Source organism: Cryptotermes secundus, unplaced genomic scaffold (assembly GCF_002891405.2).
Source record: "Cryptotermes secundus unplaced genomic scaffold, Csec_1.0 scaffold852, whole genome shotgun sequence".
Lineage (NCBI taxonomy): Eukaryota > Metazoa > Arthropoda > Insecta > Blattodea > Kalotermitidae > Cryptotermes > Cryptotermes secundus.
In genome coordinates this window covers 7,239-22,430 of record NW_019721775.1, presented here as the reverse complement: position 1 = coordinate 22,430, position 15,192 = coordinate 7,239, and the positions used below count along the sequence as shown (strand labels likewise).

The 15,192-nt window shown below is 36.8% G+C and overlaps 1 protein-coding gene and 1 long non-coding RNA gene across 8 annotated transcripts in view; one reads left to right on the top strand and one right to left on the bottom strand.

Annotated features, from left to right (window-relative positions):
* Positions 1 to 8,079, top strand: part of LOC111875785 — a 12,648-nt gene extending 4,569 nt beyond the window's left edge. Inside the window, exon 3 of the long non-coding RNA XR_002844800.2 lies at positions 8,020 to 8,079. This is a non-coding gene — a long non-coding RNA (uncharacterized LOC111875785). The remainder of the gene's footprint in view (positions 1 to 8,019) is intronic.
* The window catches only part of LOC111875784, a 31,167-nt gene extending 17,648 nt beyond the window's left edge, over positions 1 to 13,519 (bottom strand). For 2 of the 7 annotated variants that reach the window (XR_004512645.1, XR_004512651.1), the window contains exons 1-4: positions 12,478 to 12,626; positions 11,240 to 11,367; positions 10,271 to 10,454; positions 8,657 to 8,792 (exon numbers count right to left, since the gene is read on the bottom strand). The gene's annotated coding sequence lies outside the window, so the exon portion shown is untranslated. Of the gene's footprint in view, positions 1 to 8,656; positions 8,793 to 10,270; positions 10,455 to 11,239; positions 11,368 to 12,477; positions 12,627 to 13,232; positions 13,383 to 13,467 lie in introns of those variants that run through there. The other 5 variants (XR_004512649.1, XR_004512650.1, XR_004512646.1 and 2 more) reach the window with 5 other exon arrangements.
* Between the last annotated feature and the right edge of the window lie 1,673 nt (positions 13,520 to 15,192).

Genomic DNA, 15,192 nt, shown 5'->3' with positions numbered 1-15,192 from the left:
AAAGATAAATTCAAATTAAATTCTGATGTCTATAACATGAATACTAGACAAAAATATAACTTCCACCTACCCTCATCAACTTTATCAGTATATCAAAAAGGAGTCTACTTTACTGGCATAAAAGTGTTCAACAATCTGCCACAAAGTATTAAAAACTTGGGCAATGATACTAAAAAGTTTAAATCAGAGTTAAAGAATTATCTACATGCTCATTCCTTCTACTCTTTAGATGAATACTTCAATGTAAATAGAGAATGATGTAAAATTAAGTCATATAATTTTTAAGCTAAAATTGCCTGTACTTATGTATGTAACCTTTTGACATGTTCTGTATCCAAAGGTACTAACCTGCTTAGGATTTATAGAATGTAAATAAATTCAATTCAATTCAACTGATGAACTGTTATCAGATTTAATTTCAGAGGAATACAGTTACAGTAACATGTGTTGACACATTCCAGGGAGAAGTTTTATGGACTTTGTGAGCATTCCTTTCTGTTGTGTATGGTAAAATGTTTTGCAATTCCTGACATGATTATTGTGGAGTTACTGTGAGCGACCTATTTTAGTCATGTTAAGCATATTACTGTAAGGGTACTGTTATTTTCTTGTAACAGTTACTTGAGCCATAATTTGTAGCATATGTTTCACCATCCAATTACAAACTGGTTTCATGTATGTTAGACTTAAGGTTCACACAGCAACTGTGATGCTGCATAGTCCGGCAGATGTTAGCCGATATTTTGGAGGAACTTACTGCCTGTGTCTTCAGGGTCAGAGAGTAAGCCAAGCAAGGGGCATAGTTGTGCACTCCTTGCAGCTTGTTTAGATTACTTTTCAGCTCTGAAGGTGGAAACTGTATGTCTCTCAGAAATGTTGATAAACTACCAGACTACACTACAGACACACCCCCATGTCACAGAAGATAGTAAGTACTCTGTGATTTCATGTCTTGTGAAGGCACAGTAATGTAGATTATTGTATTATCCATGGCGTTCTCCACACTGTTAATAATCTGCAAATTTTGAGCTGCAAAGTAGATTTTTAAAGTAAAAGTACAACTTTCTTTTTGTGGTTAGCATTGTGTTCACAGTAACTGTGCTGTCAAAAGGTGTGATATTGTTCCATTTTTAGCATGTTGCACCACCATCAGGCAGAGGAAGGTAATGTGAAATGTTTATGAAACTAGTGATAAGCTGATACAACTTCAGATGTTTGCACTGGAATTTGAAATCTGTGAATTATGTATGAACTTTATGGCACTAATTTCAAAGGGACAAGTATTGGTAACAAGGTTTTTAAGAGAAGAGACTTGTTACTGCAGTCAGCCAACATAATGTTCTGTAAAAATGAGATACTAGGAAATCAAAAACTGCTTGGATTTCCTTAAGAAATTCAAACAGGAGCTCATAATTTTTTATACCATTTCAAATTTCATGGGAAAGGTGTGCAGTGTACTCCTGTCACATGATCAGGATATTGGTTTGTATAACATGGAGATTTAAAGCTCAAGAATAACATATCGAAATGCTTCAATCTAGCATTAAAGATGCATTGTTATTTTGAAGACTTAATCAACTTGTGGAAAATAACATACTCTTGCAGTTGCAATAGATTTCATTTAAAGTATTTCTGCTGTTGTAATCACTCTCTCGGTGGATCAGCAGATTAAGAAGGAATGCTGAAAAATATAAACATGTATACCTTTACAGTCCAACTCAGCTTCTGAGTAATGCATGTGTTCCAAGTATTTTGAGTCTGGAGTTCGTCAAGATACAGTATTGCGCAAGTTGTATAAGTGGTGCTCTTTTCTACATTTTTTAGTGTCTTTTTTCTTTGCAACAACCAGTCTGTGTAAAATGTACAGTAACATGACAGAATTTATTGCCTATCTTCTTACCATACACATAAAATATCTTACAGGTAATAAGCACNTTCAACAATCTACAAGAAACGGCTACAATTAATTATAACACAGTTGCGGGTTTCCACACTTTACAAACCCTACAACCAAAGTCTTCGCATACTAATAACGCGGGAGCTATACAAATCTCCCTGAATTACACACTCCAAATATAACTGTACTACAACACTCACTAAGTCTCGAAAGCACACAATAAGTCTTCCGCTCACTGACTTCTTAGTTATCGCACACTCGCAGGCTGCTAACTTGAGAACTGTTGATAACACACTCTGACTCGTAGGCTTGCTCGGAACTCTCGGAGGTAGCTCGAGGACTAACTCGGAACTGTCTTCGGCGATGGCCACATTACAACTGACTCACAGCCGCTGTGCAGCTCACTTATATAGCCGCAGTGCTTGCCTGTTGCATAATGAGTGCCACGTCATCCTGTTACGTCACCGCTGTTAACTCACGTTGCATAGCTACCAGGTTGCGGGGGCTCAGCTCACTTCGGCTTCTCTCATGACGTCACCGTGGGGAGAGTGGCGGGGTGATGACTCGCCTATTACGCGAGCGCTACGTTACCGCCACGTGCCGCTGGGGAGGTAGGGGCCCTTCGTTGTGCAACATGTCACAATATGATACTACAGATCTTTCTCACTTAAACAATTCAATGCAATTTTTTAACCGCAAACTGAGTAAACTTGCAAAACATTGTCATGTAATTACAAAAGAATTGATAAATAATAGACTATTATATACAAGGCAGGGCTCTCACTTAAATGGGCTAGGCAAGGAAATATTATCAAACCAATTAGTTTCTCATATACTTTCACGGTTGGAAAGAGTCAATGCAAAACCTATAATTCTTGAATGGCATGACAAGGAAATACAAATGGAAGTTCTCCTAAAAACCAAACCTTTAGCGGCCCAACTGCCAACTCGACAAATTTCTAAACGCTATTGAAAAATACCAACATCTACAAATGATGATTTTTTATGGAACACTTAAATGTGTACACATTAAATCATAGTGAACCTAGTTTTAAGACTAGGAAACATATAAAGAAACCACTGCCCCTAAAAACAGGTAATGAAGATCTAGTTATCTACCATCAAAATATTAGAGGACTTAATATCAGTACGCTTGATGAATTACCCATCTCTACTTTTCTGGATTCCTCTCATATTGTTTGTTTAACCGAGCACCATCTTCGTGATACTGCTATTGACACTACTTTGATGACGGGTTTCAAACTTGGGGCTAGTTTTTGTAGGAGCACCTTTAAGAATGGGGCTGCATGTATTTTTGTACGTGAAACTATCTATTCTACTAATATAAATATGGAAATATACTGTAAAGAAAAGTTAGGTTGCACCTCCCTTCTCATGAAATGTGTGTTACTGCCATCTACAGAGCTCCTTCTGGTTAACTTTCAGCATTTTCTTCAAAACCTTGACTGCATATGATTTTTTCCCACACTGAAGATGATAATAATAATATGTGGTGATATAAACAACAACTATCTTAATAATTCTCCCCACAAACAGCAACTAGACTCATTACTAGCCTCTCATGGACTGTATAGTATAATCCAATTCCCTACTAGATTCCAAAAAAATTCTTATTCTACAATTGATAATATTTTTATTAATACATACAAGTTTACAAATTTTACTGTATATCCCATCATAAATGTTCTTTCTCATCATGATGCCCAGAACCTAATAATACATGATATATTTAAACAAAAACATAAAAAAGTTACTGCTATATATGGGAAATAAATGAGGTTTCAATTGCTAATTTTAATAACAAATTAAGTTATGAGTCATGGGAAGATGTAATTAACGAAAAAGATATAAATACCACCTTTAATATTTTCCTTACTTAACATTATTTCACTCTAGTTTCCCCCTAAAAAAAGTTCATAACCACTCTGCCACTAAATCCTGGCTAACGCCTGGAATCAGGATTTCATGTATATATATATATTAAAAAAAAAAGCTCTATTTAGCTCAAAGAAATATTGATGATATAAATTCAATTAAGTTTTATAAGAAATACTGTAAAATTTTTAATTTCTATTATCAAACTTGTAAAAAAACAACAATATCATAAATCGTTCAAATAATAAAATTGCAACCATGTGGAATATTGTAAAGAGTATTTCAAACATAAAACCTAATGTACCCAACATAAGTACTATAAGGGTAAACAGTACTTCATCCTCAGATTCTCAGATTATTGCTGAGGAATTTAATAAATATTTTGTATCAGCTGTTCTAAATAATTTCTCAGCTAATGTCACTTCCAACCACGAAAATCCTATATCGTATCAATGTACAGCACATAATCAACATTTTCCCCTTATTGCATTAAAATGCATATCGTTGAAGGAAAGAGAAGATATTATAAAATCCTTGAAAACAAGAAACTCATATAGATATCCACTAGAATTTTAACAGTTAGCAGTCCCTATATTTCTTCTCCTCTAACTTGTTTGTGTAGTAGAATGCTAACAACTGGCAATTTTCCACTAAGATTAAAGTTTTCTGAAATAGAGCCCATATATAAAAAAGGTGATAAAAGTGACACATCTAACTACAGACCTATTTCACTGCTCACATCAATTTCTAAGATCTTTGAAAAAGTAATCTATAATAGGATGCAACGACACATCAAGAATAATAATATTCTTGCTAATGAACAGTTTCGATTTAGACATGCACAATCGACAGATGATGCTGCTTACTATCTTATTAATAATATCCTGACTGCTTTCAATAAAAAAGAATTTGTGGGCGGTGTTTTTTGTGATCTTCACAAGGCCTTTGATTGTGTCAACTATAGTATTCTGCTTTCAAAGTTGGAACATTACGAGATTAAGGGAAGTGCTAACGATGTAATTAAATCCTATTCATTAGATAGATACCAGAGAGTAATAGTTGTTCCTGACTCAATTAAATTCTACTCTAAATGGGAGCCTGTTACTGTTGGAGTCCCTCAAGGATCCATAATTGGTCCCCTGCTTTTCCTTCTATATGTCAATGATTTGCCTAATGCCATATCCGATGTATCCAATCCACTCTTGGTTGTGGATGATACAAGTCTAATAATTAATAATCCTAATACCCCAAGATTTAAAAAAGATATAAATATAGTTTTAGAAAAATTAAATAAATCATTAGTAGTAATTTATTACTACTAAATCTTACAAAAACTTATTTTCTACAATTTGTAACTAAAAACACAAGAGCTCTTGATTTACATATACTATGTGGGAAAAAACAAATAACCAATGTGAATGTTACAAAATATTTAGGTTTGGTTATTGATCATAAATTGTAATGGCAAACCCACATTGACCAAATGATACCCAAACTAAATAAGGCATCCTATGTAACTGGAGTATTGAAACCTCTTTTATCCTTGGAGTGCCTAAAAACTGTTTATTTCTCCCTAGTTCATTCAATAATATCTTACAGCATAATATTCTGGGGGAGTTCGGCCCATGCAAAAATCATATTTCAAATACAGAAAAGAATAATAAGAATTATTACCAATTCTCATAATGTGGACTCGTGCCGTAATTTATTTAAGGAGTTACATATACTGCCAGCGGCCTCCGTAGTCTAGAGGTAACGTTGCCACCTCATGACTCGTAGTACGCGGGTTCAAATACCCGACGGAGGTCATCGAATTTTTAAGGGCGAAAAAATTCAGGCAACAAGTCCTCCGGGAGGGACTTTTAAGCTGTGGGTCCCGTGTTGTAGCTTTACGGCACGTAAAACAACCTCATATCTCCAAAGGAGGTCACTGAGCCAAATTAACGGACGTTTCCCGCCCAACAGCAGTCTCTAATACCACTGGTAGATGGGGGAAGCATTATAGATACCTCTCAGCTACTAGAGCCAGTCTCGCTGGCTGGGCGGGACTGATGGTAAGCANCTTAACGATATTTCAGAAAGGTGGATGGTATTCTGGTATCAAACTTTATAACCACCTCCCTCCAGAGCTTAAACAATTATCTTATGACATTCCTGGATTTAAAGTGGCGTTAAAGAAGTTTCTTATCACCCATTCCTTTTACACTGCTGAAGAGTACTACTGCTGGAATAAACATTGATCCCTTATGTATATTTAAATAAACGCCATTGACTATTGCTACGATGCAACGGACTACGGAATGAAATACACAGGAAAAAGGTACTATTACTGTTGTGATATAGGTGTATTATATATTAAGAAATTAGATTTTATATGACCATATTAAGAGTCTTGGCGGTCTCTTGATCATGTATGTAATTTTATATGTTATTTTGATATATGGAATGTATTGTTGTATAGTCTTGTTGTACTGAATATTTACAATTTTGAAGATGATGACTATCTGATTATGTATGTATATTCATATGTTATATTGTATTGCTGACTTGTTCTATATGAGGCAGATGCCTCCATGTATTTTGTAGAATTGTAAATAAAAGAATGAAAAAAAAAATTGGATTTCTATTACTTGTTCACAAAACCTGATTGGTTGTCAGTTTCAAATTGTTAACTTGTGTCCTGAAGGCTTTGTTGTGTTTTATACTCGTAATTTATTCACTTGAGGTAGTAGTTTTGGAGTAGCATTTCAGAATGATAAATGTAGTGTAGTGTTAAAGATTAAATTATTTTTTTTTGTACAAAATAATTAAAACATTTAATAGTACTTATATTATCAACATTGCATTCTGGAAACTGTTGTTTAATGTTAAAATAGTTCAACCTTATTTTAAATGCTTATTTTAAAACATGTACCAATCAAAAAAAACAAGGCAAACAATTATATATTTATATGTGATTGTGTTCTTTGTGTTTCTGAGTAAGACTGCAGAATATGATACATAAATCAAAATCTCGCCTATTTGCACATATTTGCCAAATATGTGGTTCAGGTCTTACCTGTCAAACAGAATCCAATATGCAGTAATAAAAAAACACTGACGGCAGTGTCAAAACCAGTTATAATTCATCATGTGGGAAAGTGAAGTATGGTGTACCACAGGGATCAGTGTTGGGGCCGCTTTTATTTTTACTATACATTAATGATCTTACAGAAAATTTTCAAGGAGCAAAGCTGGTTTTATATGCAGACGATACCAATTTGTTAATTACTGGAAAAGATGAACTTGACCTTCAATATAAAATAATGAACATTATGAAAGAATTAGAAATATGGTTTCAAAAAAATAACCTTGTAATAAATACTAAAAAGACATCTGCCATGTCATTTCATTCAAAACAGCAGAGAGATCCGTTAAGACCACAAATATTTTTTAATAATACAGAAATAGTATATAAATATAAGGAGTGTGATAAATATGGGAATTAGTTTGTATAACAAGGTCCTCAATCAAATAAAACAAAGGGAAAATTTTAACTCATTTAAAAAAGAATTAAAATCTTTTTTTGCTGAAACATTCCTTTTATTCTGTAGATGAATTTATGTCTTTTGATTCATCAAGTGTGTAAATGTAATATGTAGCTGATTAATTTGTTTATTTGTGTAAAGACAATGAAATTAATGGTAACTAGATCTAGATAATATTATTCAGATGACAAACCCCCTATATTAGGGTGGTACCGTATATACTGTAAAGATATGCACGAGAATTAGATGTAAAACTGACAATTTCCCTATCCAAATGGTTGTAATACCTGTATGTATGGACTGTTGAATGATAATAAAAATGAAATGAAATGAATATTTCACTCAATTTCTGTGTAGTTTAGTGTCCATGCTCTTGAATTAGTGATAACAGGGTTGCTGTATGGATCATTTTTATTCTGTGAAGTTTCTTTGGTTATTAGGTTGTGAGCTCAACTAATGCTGAATTAGGAAATGATGATCCAACAGCAGGGCATTCCAACACTCCCATCACAGCCCAAGCAGAGGTCGAAATAGTAGATGAAAGAAAGTAAGTCGTAGATTTTCATAGACCTGCATCTGAAATATTAACCTTCATCAACTCTCCCAGTAGCTCCTCAAGCATGTTGCTAATATGACCATCTTCAGGTGCTGGAGGTGGCCAGATTTCGTCTGGTGGTGGTACAATGTAGTTTTTACCAGCATACAGCAGTGATGATGTGATATACTCTGGTGTTCCTTCTATATCAGAAGCTTGCTTGGTGGCTCATAATCATGGTCACCCAATTGTGGACTGTTCAACTTCTGCAGTTCAACAGTCCACTGGTGGCTCATAATCATGGTCACCCACCAGCGGACTGTTGAACTGCACAAGTTGAGCGATATCAGATATGAACTTGGATGCATCATCTTGATCAGAACTGCTGAAAGTCCCATCTTCTGAGACCCTAGAGTCAGGGAATTCTAGCAAGTTTCTTGAATGACATATGAACAAAAAAATGACATGTTTTAAAGTCACCCTGATGAACAATATTAAATACCAACTCACTCACTCAGTGCGCCCTTCTTGAGAAGCGGCCAATTCTGCAGCCACGCAAGAACTTCCCAGCATTTTATGGAACCCAAAGTTCATTACCATGTTCACAAGAGCCCTCCACCGGTCCCTATCCTGAGCCAGATCAATCCAATCCATACCATCCCACCATATATCTCTAAGGTCCATTTTAATTCCATGATTTATTTCAACCGTCTTCCAGTGCATACACTCATCTATCTCACTCCTCTCTCTCGCACTACACGTTTCGGCACAATTTTCGTCCATTTTAATACTTCCACCCACCTATGTCTTGGTCTTCCCAGTAGTCTCCTTCCTTCTGGCTTTCCCACAAATATCGTATATGGATCCCTCCTCACCCCCATTCATGCAACATCCCCTGCCCATCTCATCCTCCTTGACTTGATCATTCCAATTACACCTGGGAGAAGAGTACAAGTTACAAAGCCAGGAAAGTAAACTAGGTAAAAAGAAAAAGTTTATGCCACTGACATTCAACACAATTTCCATACAAAAGTTTCCACCTGTCTTGCTATACATGAAGGACATTACAAATATGTGACATTTTTCACAGCAATGAGCACAAAACTAGTCTTCTAGGACGTAATGCCATACAGCCTCACAGATAATTACCCTGAATATGAGGCAGCAGATTCCTCCAAAGTGGTAACTGTCTATGGGTCTACATAGCGTCATATCCCATAAGATAGTAAGTAATGTGAGTATATAACTTCTTTTATTTTCACTGACATATCAAATATAAAATATTCTGCAAAAGAGAAATGGTTTGAAAGAAATAAATACACAGTATATATGTCCAGAAATAAACCTGAGAGCCATCAGCTACTTAAAATTAACTTGCCTGTGGAAGGAGGGTAAGCACATTTCTAAAACCCTTATGATGCCATGAAGTGTACAACTGCTTTACCTACTAACAAATGTGTAAAACTTCTGAAATAACTGCATAACTCTAGTCAGTTTCAATGCAGCAATTAAAAGTCCATTATTAGAAAACATGTCATAACCATAATGCAAACAGACCTTCCTTATTCTCATGACCCTCCATTATGGCATACTGTGGAACCTTCATTTAATATTCAATGATTTAAAATTTTCTCATGTATGAGTACCAATTATTTTTGATGATCCAAAGTCACTAATCTCAGTGTGAATCATTTCACATAAGATACTCCTCAGTTTCAAGTTCAAATTCACTGAGTAGCACCTAAAAAAGAAACCTTTCATGGGAGTTTTCTGCACTAAAAAGCAAATGGGCTATATAATCTGCTTGTTTCGGCACAATGGAGAAGAAATGGTTAAATGTTTACCTATACAAAGTCTACCAGCAACCTATGTGATGTACAGTCATGCCTTAAAAGACGTAAATATTTAGCCATGTTGCATCATTCATCTGTCGTGCATCACTGTTATAGCAGCAACTGGAATGCAACTTCATATTGTCTGTGTCACTTTTATTACTACTTAACTGCTTATTCAACAGGTCCCTGTTCTTCTGTTTTTGTAGCTTGTATCTATTATGTAAGCTGCTGGTTTCAGAGTTTAGCCATGTTTGTTGAACATGTCCCAATGTATACTGCAGTCAGCATCTTCAGGGTAAATAGGACAGGACGACAAAGTGGACCGATATCTAGGTCTGTCAGTGGAGGTAGTGCTTGGGCATGGTGTTATCCAATGAGAAGGGGATATGTGGTTATGAAGGAGGGCTGGAGCAGAACAGGTGCAACCGAACTGTTAACCTTTAAGAGCCTAGTGACACCATACGGAGACCTTTAAAGTGTAGCCGAGTGGCCGTGCGACACCGTATGGGTACGCTCAGTCCACGCCTGCGCACAGTGTTTTAAAATCTAATTTTAAGATAGAAATTCTTGTTCTACTTACATTATTTTTGGGCACCCGCTTTATAACAGACAGTCTTCCCTCCTGTGTCATCTAACTGAATGAAGAGTCTGATGTCGCAATTCATGTATTTTGTCAGGATGTAACTCCATTTCCCACGCGAAGAGCACACACAACACCTCAGTCTCGTATTAGAGGAAGTCGGCCAGTGATGTCGAGTGGCCTCCTATAATCGTAATGCTTATAAAACATCGCAATTTCAACTATCCACCATGGCCTCATTTCACATGGAAGAAGCCGAAATTGAGAGGCTGCTGATAAATGACATTGATTCAGAATGCGGTACAGACGACTCTGAAAGTGGCGAGGAAGAAAGGGGGCTATTCCAAGGACAGTACCTCTGTGTGGCTAGTCCGAGATATACACATTCAGAGTTTCTGAAGGACAAAGTACGATAAGACTTCGCCCACACTCGTGCATACAGAAAGGTTCTGACGTGACTGGAGAATATGCAATACAAACATAAACTTCCTCCCCTTTTGCCAGATAAGACACAGTAAGACAGGCTGTCAGCAGCATGCATTTATACTGCAGAAACTGCAACCCACTGAAGCTAAGGAATGCACAGTACAGAAGCCACACTTCTGCACTCACATTTACCATCCCTACATAATTATGGAGGGGCACGCGGTAGAGTAGTTGGTTGAGGCACTATGCTACAAGCCAGAAGGTTGCAGGTTAAAGTCCCGATGAGGTTATTAGAATTTTTTTTCATTTCACCTAATCCTTCCAGCCAGACTATGGTCCTGGGGTCAATTCAGCCTCTAACAGAAATGAGTACCAGAAATTACTTAAATAATTTTCCTGGGGAGTAAAGCATGACCAGCACTTAGGGTTGAGAACCTTACCCCCATCTTTGAGCCGACTGTCTTGATAAAAGTGGGACCCTCAATGTTTCACAACCTTATGGGCCTTCACGGCCTGTTACAGGGATAGCTTTGCTTTACTTACTTTTAGATAATCAGGGAACCCATCAAAACAGACATCGCCACAACAAGCTCATGGACAGAGCAGTAATATTGTAATGCGTCTTGTCACTGAAGACGCCGTTCGGATTGTTAACTGGTTTATTCAACAACCTACAAGTAACAGCTAAAATTAATTATCACACAGCTGCGGGGTTTCACACTTTATAACCCTAATTGCATTAATCTGTTTACACTGTTGCGGGGTTTCACGATTTATAACCCTATTCGCAATATCACTTCACTCTGTCTTCAGTAGTCTACACGTTTACAGTAGGGGAGCTATGTATCACTCTATTGCACACTCCCAATTACACAATTACACACACGTCCGGTTCTTCTTCCCGCGACAGCTGCTATACTCCAACTGTAGTCTGCTGACTTGAGAACTCTTGATAACACACTGGCTCGACTACTACTGAACTCGGCGATGGCCACATTTCAACAACTCTCGCAGGCAGCGCAGCTCTCTTATATAGTGGCTGTATGTGCCTGTTACGCAGCAACGCTGTTACCTCACGCCGTCTTACGTCACCGCGCGCTGCGCATTACGTTACCGTGTGGAGGGGGGAGGGGAGCGCTGACTCATCTGCCACGTCACTGTGGTCTGAGTTGCCACGTTGCTGCTGGGTAGGGAGGGGTTCTCCATTGCACAACATGTCACAATATATTACCCACATTAAACCTGGGGTTACAAGATATATAAATGTTTCAGTTGTAGTCTACCATAATATGTGTACTAATTTCAGCACAGTAATAACATTTTATATTTTTTATTTCATGTATATAATCACAACTAATTCTCTCTGCCCAAGGGAAATTCTAAAAAAAAAAGACGCTGATAAAATATGTACTGAAGAATGTTTGCATCACTCTCTCACATTGCTCACAGTTGTGGCTGTGATGACGGTGACGACCGTGACGACCATCGTCTGTAGCGGTCTGTAGCGTCTGTAGAGCGCTCTGTTGATAGAGAATTGTAATAGACTAAGTTGTTTGGGTTGGTGTTTAAGTTTATAATTTTTCGGAACAGGTGTTGGAATTTATGCCCAGTAGATTTCGTGGCATTTTTCACCATTTTCGCGAAGCCTGCCCGGTGTTATTACTATTAGAGGTACAGTTCTGATAGGATTCTTCGCGCATCACATAACACAGGTAAGAAATACATACATACATACATACATACATTTTTGAAACCATGGTAATATAATATGAGATTCTTACCTCTCTTCCAAGCCATCTATGTATTCCTTCTTTCTCTTGCGCGAATCCTGTGCTGATATCTTATTACGGATTTTTTTTCTAATCTTTTTAAGTTCACGCTCTTCATCTTTTGTGAGAGGATAATGAGAAGACAGTCTGATGCCTTCTTTTTCAAGAAGTCGTNAATACTTTAAGCATCAGTTACAGTACATGAGACACAAAAATTATTTAATTTTGTTAAGTAAAATATACTTCTTAGTGCCCAATGCTTTTCTGGAACTGCATATGCACTTTAAACTTACGAAGTTCACACTGGGATAACGATTACTCTTCAAGAAAGTTACTTGAAACAAACTGCTACATACTTCACATTCTAAGACAAATATTATTTAATAATACAGAAGTTTGAAAGTTTCCAGTATGTTCATAATAAAAGAGCTCAGTGACATTAACACTAAAGGTTCACTACCAACTGATGAATTAAATATGCAGATTTACATAATGGAATTTATATCATGAAAGCAATAAACGCTCTTTTAAGTCGCTTGCAATCACAAATTCAAGAGTGATTCATATGAACTTTCAAGTCAAAAACTACTCATTGAAAGATTTGCTATGACAGGTGCAACACATACATCATAGGAGATTGTTTTAAAATCTGCAAAAATGCATGCTTCCTTTGTAAGACCAAACGTCATTTACTTTACTTTACTATGAATCATCCTCAACTTATTCAATACCTCTTAAAACATAACACTTCTGTTGAACATTCTTACGTATTAATGAAGTCTTGGATGCTGTGATGCTGGTACTTCTTCTGCTTCCCCTGCACTTGCAGCAGAAAGAAGACCAACACCATCCAATATGTCTTCCAAGTTTTTTAAACACTAAATCACATCCTTGGGTACTGATGACCAGCTTTCTACCTACAAAACAAAAAATAATCGTTTTAATTCTGTTTCACAACACTGACAAACGCAATAAAATTTCTCTACAGGAAATGTAACGTACAGCCATTGTTTCAACGTATCTCTCTTCACGCTCTTCACTCTTGGTCGGCTGCAGAGTACATTCTACAATACAAAATTGTGAACTATGCACATTGTGCGCATTCTCTTATTATATAAAATTGTGAACTACATGAAATAGGGAACGTAAATGACCACAAGATCGATATTGTATCATTTTGAATGTGCTCCAAGTGACACGGATGACAGATTGGCAAAGGAAACGCCTTTATGTAATATTCACTGACCACTGGTTAGGACTTCAACTGCTAAATCATCTGCCACGATATACCAGTACTATATAAGTTCAAAAACGCTTTGAAAACTTACCTACTCGATTATTGTTTTTATAAAGTGGATGAGTTTCTCTCATGTGAGACAATCACTAAGCAATTATAATCACATAATTCATGAATAATCAGTTTTGGGAATCCCTACTGCGCAGTTTTCCTATCTTTTTCCAGCAACCAAGATATCACAGTCGGATATCACCTGAATGAGCTGCTCTGGAGAGATTGCAGATGCTAAAAAGCTACACCAGGAAGGGAAAACAGATGTAATGAGATGTTGCAGTGTAGAGTCTACATTGAAACGTTATACCGGTGCTATCACCAAATTCACGAACATTATCTCAAAGGCCGCCCCATATCTTAAGCAGGTAGTCACTGGGTTCCCACTGTTGCGGTCTAGTCAAGTGGGATTTGTGACGGACAAAGTGGCGCTGAGGCAGGTTTTCCAAGTACTTGGGTTTCCCCTGCCTATCCTCATTCCATCAAATTCTCCATAAGCATTATCACCGGTACAGGTACAATTGGACATATGGAAGCCGACATGCCGAGGTGACTTAATATGGATTCCACCTCACACTATACGAACTCTAATTATTGTAATCTACTGTAATCTATTGTAAACAATTTTAAGTATTGTAACTTTACTCTCTTATTGTAATCAGCCAATGTACAGTAACTGACTTGTCCTATATCATGTAACAATGATCTATAGAGACGAAATAAATAAATAAATATTCATTTTATTCTCTCAGGATCATCGACCTCCATTCTTTATTGTGGAAAATAACTGTAAATACAAAAAAGCCTAGTCAATGTCAATCCCGTACTTTGGAGCACATTCTTAGTTAGACATCACATCATGAAGATGTATGGATAGTGGAGGTATAGCTCCAACCACTCTTAATCTTGACACTAAATGGATGGGAGCTATTAGTTCTATGCCCCAGACACTTCACCCTCTGATGAAACCTAGCCTGGTATGTACTGAATGGTGTGTTGTGTGGGCCCTAGATTCAGTCTGAATGCTATAGAGAGAAAAAAAAACTAACTTCCTGACTACTGTGCCAGACGCCTAGTTAGGAACCGTAACTCAGCCATCCTGGTTTCCAGCAAAACTTAACTTTCCCTGCCTAATATCAACATAACAGTGGCAAGGCCTGAGAAAAATTACTGCCTGAATTCCATAAACTTCTTCTGGGCAAGATTCCCCACACACAAGATAAATGTTTGCATTGTCCACATGCGGTTATGAGGAAAACGCTGATGGGGCACAAGACAGCTGCTAGAATCATGTGAGAGGAATCTGCATCACTGCTGGTTACATAACAAAGAAATTTTTCTTCTAACTTTTAGATATGTTTAAACATCAAGGTTTTAGATTTCTAAATGTGCAATATGACACTGTGAATGACAATCATAAGCTGTAGGGATCATTTTGA